The following is a 5,597-nucleotide window of genomic DNA, read 5'->3' on the forward strand; positions in this document are numbered from 1 at the left end:
ATGTTATATTAGAATTATAAAACTGTGTTGGAACTGATGGATCCTTATTTTTAATATATTACAGAGGCTTTGTTTGTTTTTGTTTTTTTTAATTATGCACAAAGCTACACAAGGGCTATCTGTGCTCTGCCCACCACGGGTATCGAAACCCGGTTTCTAGCGTTGTAAGTCCGCAGACATACCGCTGTGCCACTGGGGGGGCATTACAGAGGCGCCAGAGGTTTTTGAACCACGGGTTATAACAGGAAAATATCCTCCTAATGGCTCAGCGATAAGTCTGGAGGCTTACAAGGCTAAAATATGGGTTTCGATATCCATGTTAGGCACAGCACGGATATCCCGTTGTGTGGTTTTGTGTTTAACTACAAACAAACAGGAAAATAAACACTTTGAAAAAAGTTATCAGTTTTGTGTTTTCTCAACAGATGGCAGTAAATTCACAAGTTCTAAATTAATATATTGTTCGATTGAGAAAGAAAGTCGGTTTTAATTTGTGCAAAGAATAATTTATCACAGTTTTCCTCATATTCATAGAAATGCATTTGACACATTCATCGTAATAAAAATTACAACAGAAAATCTCAACAAGGACGAAGAATACAATCTCATCGGATATAATGTATTTACAAGCTTGTTTGTTTGAAGTTAAGCACAAAACTACACAATCACAATAGGCTATCTGTGCACCTCCAACCACAGGTATCAAAACCCAGTTTCTGGCGTTGTAACTCCGCGAACATACCGCTGTGCCACTAGGGGGCTTTTACTAGCTATTATTTATTATTGATTTTATTTAATTAACTATTATCATTGTTTTCATGACCTTTAATACTCCTTAAGTAACATTTATTTAATTTAATTAACTATTATTATTGTATTCATGGCCTTTAATGCTCCTAAAGTAACCTTTATTTTATTTAATTAACTATTATCATTGTTTTCATGGCCTTTAATGCTCCTAAAGTAACATTTATTTTATTTAATTAACTATTATCATTGTTATTATGGCCTTTAATGCTCCTAAAGTAACATTTATTTTATTTAATTAACTATTATCATTGTTATTATGGCCTTTAATGTTCCTAAAGTAACATTTATTTTATTTAATCTAACTATTATCATTGCTTTTCATGGCCTTTAATACCCCTAAAGTAACATTTATTTTATTTAATTAACTATTATCATTGTATTCATGGCCTTTAATACTCCCAAAGTAACATTTTCGTACTGTTGCTATAGGATGTTATTTCGAAATAGAATAAATGATTTGAAATTACAAGATATTAACTGGAACAATTGAATCTGTGAAACACGTTAAATTTAATATGCTTTTCTTTGTGTAAAGTCCCCTGGTGGGACAGCGGGAAGTTTACAGACTTACAACGCAGTAGATAACCTGATGTGATTTTTCTCTAAAACAGCCAACCACCTTTCTGTAAAACACAAATATATTTTGAACCTAAACATCATGTATAAGCTGTTCTTTATTTTATATTATATTTTTGTTAGGCACAAAGCTAAACAATGGACTATCTGTGCTGTGCCTAGCATAAGGTGATTCACGAATTTTAATGTAATAAGCCCTTGAGCTGTCCGCTGAATCACCTAGGGACTAAGTGTGCTGTGCGAGCGTACACCTTCGTCGTGAAATATATTATCGAATACATTATTTTTGATGTTGTTTCATTAAAGTACCTGTATGTACAGCTACTGCATGTTTTGAGAATAAATTAAAAGAGGACAAGAATTCAACTTCCGACATAACTGATAACAAGAGGGAATTCTCAATACCCGCGGCTGTAATTAATTAGATCTCAAATCGCTCAAGAGATGGAGCTATGAGCTAAACATTTGTACTAAAAAAAAAACACCTCAGAACCATTTTATGAGTCGCTATGCCGCGGCTAAAAATAATTCTGTTGAAATATGTGTTAAAATGAATTTTGTTTGTCAAATTATTAAGAGTAAAGTTTATAAACAGAAACAAGGTTTAGCTGTGGATTTTCCATTACTGCTAAAACAGACCACTTGGTCTTTGTATAACATCATTTATGCTACAGTGATATATTCTAAAGGAAATCACCTTGGTGACTCGTGCAGTCCCGTGAATAACGAAGACAAGAAAACTGTGGTAGTTCCCTTGACCGATATTCTATACTAAAATAAACGCCCCCTCCAGTGGCACAGCGGTATGTCTGCGGACTTACAACGAAAGTTATAATGGCAGTTGTTCCATATGTAACTAAAGTTCCAAATATACTTTTAATATCATGCATTTTATACCTCCTTTAGCTGCTACATAATTTTTTCAGGGTTTATTTCAGTTTGTTTGTTTGAAGTTAAGCACAAAGCTACACGATGGGCTATCTATGCTCTGCCCACCACGGGTATCGAAACCCGGATTCTAAATAAAATATAACCATTTATTATAGGACAAAACTCAAAGGATTCAAATCCACACAGAATGATGTGAAAGTTGTAACAACTAGGGTCATCAAAGTATGAAAAATCAACTATTATTTGCATATGTTACACAACTGGTATGATAACTGTAACTTCTAAAGACCAATTAAAAGGTAAAACAAAAAAAGCATTACACCACATGGACGGTAGTGTGTTTTGTAACATAAATTGTGAAAATAACAGCAGATCACAACTAAACAAGTTTATTTATACTTGCAAGTTGTGAAAATTATAATATTTGAAACCAAATCAAAGGATATTAAACAAAATATCTGTTTATATCATATAATATTGGATTTGGCTACCTTTCTCAATGATAATAATTAGAGTCTTGTTTAGTAGATCATTTCGCAAAAATTATGGTCTGCAGTTGGTTCACAAGTTTCAAAAGAGGATTATAATGGCAGTTGTTCCATATGTAACTCTATCTTCGATGACGAGGAACCCACTTTGAGACTAATAATGGCTGGAGACGGCTTAAATGGGTAATGAAGAAAAACTTTAATATAAGCTTAACATGACAGCAAATGTACAACGTTTCGACAAGGTTTTGTCATCATCAGGTACCACTATCTTTTAAAATGTTTTTATAATGAGGTAAATTCAGTTGTTGCACAGTCTTCTTTAAAAAGTGTCATGCATTTGATGCAGTGACTATTTCATTACTTATGTATATTCTGTGATTTGCTTTCTGGATCTCACATTTTGAAAATCCCGGATCTGTGTGATTTATAAACTGTAATTGAGGTTTGGTTTTGTAGAAATTGGGAAAGATTTTCTCATGCCGCCTTAGAAAGCGTTAAGCTGTGATTTATGGCCATTTGTTTTTGGAAGAAGTGAAATATATATGTTTATGGTTGTTTTATTTTATGACAAGCTAGAAAAGGGTTTAAGTTTAATATCGTGATAAGCTTTACGGTTGAATAGTCTGACAGGTGCTTTCCTTAAAGAAATGTTGAACCATCGACCTAAGTTTGTGTACACATTGTAATAGGAATGATGCTGAATGGTGCAGACGTGACCGTCTTCAGGGAGAGAGACCCGACGAGGATCTTGTATACCTGAAGACTTTACATTGAAAACAAAAGTTGGTGAAATTAACGAAAGTACAAATATAACGAATATTATTAATGTGAAACTTACCTGGTTACAAATGGCAGTATGAAATCCCCCTGGAGTAGAAATGAGGCAGAATGATGTAGATACAGTTATCTTCAGGAAGAGAGATCTAAAGACTGACGCCCACTACCACGTAAGTCTGAAGACCTCTTCCCGCAAGGTAACCCACGTAAGTCTGAAGACCTCTTTCCGCAAGGTAACCCACGTAAGTCTGAAGACCTCTTCCCGCAAAGTAACTGGGAGCAAATTCTTCTGATTTTCCAGCAAAAACCGCAGACCAATTATACTTTAGTAAACTCCAAGTTTGACAATGAAAGTTTATGTTCAGAAGTATAGCATACAAATATTGGTCGTTATTAGATGTACCGTTTTTATTTGAATACATCCGTCAAACATGTTTATACTAGTCTACCATATACAGTTCTAGTAAACAGGATACATTATAGTTTTTGTAACATAACTTCTTGATATTAACACTAAACATTTACTAATTTACAGTCTCAGTGACGAATACGTTAACTAAATTGTTTGGTTTAAATATATAGCCTTTTACTCACCACTAATAACCTAAAATACTTTAAGTGTTTGGATAACATGTGACATACCATCACAATGTATTTATTTACTTGTTAATTTCTCGTTTTTTCACCAAAATGTAAACTTCGTGAAGAAAAGGTTAATTAGAGGTCTAACCTGTTCTTATGATTCGATACTTCCGCTAAAGCAGACTAGTTTCGTCGAGTTCACAGCTCATCTGTGCTACCTGGAGAAGCTCAGTAAATAAAAAAAGTAGGCCTCATTACAGTGGTGAAATATAAGCAGTTTGTTTTGATGTATATAAATAAACTAGATTTCATACAATAGAGGAATATAAGCAGTTTGTTTGGCTTAGGTTACACGAGGCCTACTTTATTTGTTTCGCTTTTCCAAGTATCACTGAGGAGCTGTGAATTCGACGAAACTAGTCTGTTGTAGCGGAACATCAAATTAAGGCATAGGTTAGGCCTTCAATTAATTTTTTTCTTCATTGAGATTCACGTTTTGGCGAAGCAAAGAAAACTAATAAATTATGTAATTGCAGTATTATTATTTTAACACAGCTAGTGAAATTTATAACCTTTCTACGCAATATTTATATTTTTGTGGCAAATCATCAAAAAAGTTTAATGTGTCTCTGATTTTGTATTTCACAAAAGTAACACATTTCAAATGCTTGTATAGTAATATAGTCAATATCATAACTATACTATAACCTTAGAACAATTGTGAAACAACAATAATGTTCTGAACATTGTTGAAAGCACGTATAAGCCCTAGCGAAGCCGCAACGGCGAAACGTAGGTTGAAAAAAAAGTAGTTTTTATCTAGTTATCTGGAGAGTAAAAGTCGACTTTATTTAACCTTATTATCAAAATATTATTAAGTTGCACAAGAGATAGTTCATGAACCAACCAATGAGAAGAGCGACATCTCGGAGGTTGGTTAAAGGGGTATAGTAATTAACCAATGAAACTAATTACTAATTATGTTAGAACATTTCTCAAGTGTGAGACGTTGCAAAAACGAAACAAGGTAATCTAGTCGTAGTTAAGCAATCATTTTTATTTATTTTTTACATTGCAATTGTATATTCGGCAACACTGGAGTAATTCGGAATTGGTTTGTAATTTTCTACTAATTACAAGCGATCTCGGATTTCTATCCTTTGCTGAATTTAAATCTTTGTTGCGCATTTAGTATCTAAAAGTATTCTGTGCCTGTAAAATTGTGTAAGTTATCTTGTTAAAAAATAAAATACTTACACAAAAATGTAATAATGGTGTGCTATCGGAGTAAAGGGAAGTTCGAAAACGCCCAGTAGAGGGAGCTAGCAATACGTAACTTTTAAAATATTCTGTTGATGACGTCTCGTGGAAAATCATCTCGAAAAATTGTCTTCGCAGTAAATGTGAAGGTTTATAACGTTAAAATCCTAGTGGGCACGGCAAATATAGTCCATTGTGTAGATGTAGGCT

The sequence above is a fragment of the Limulus polyphemus genome, unplaced genomic scaffold (assembly GCF_000517525.1).
Source record: "Limulus polyphemus unplaced genomic scaffold, Limulus_polyphemus-2.1.2 Scaffold10276, whole genome shotgun sequence".
Taxonomy (NCBI): domain Eukaryota; kingdom Metazoa; phylum Arthropoda; class Merostomata; order Xiphosura; family Limulidae; genus Limulus; species Limulus polyphemus.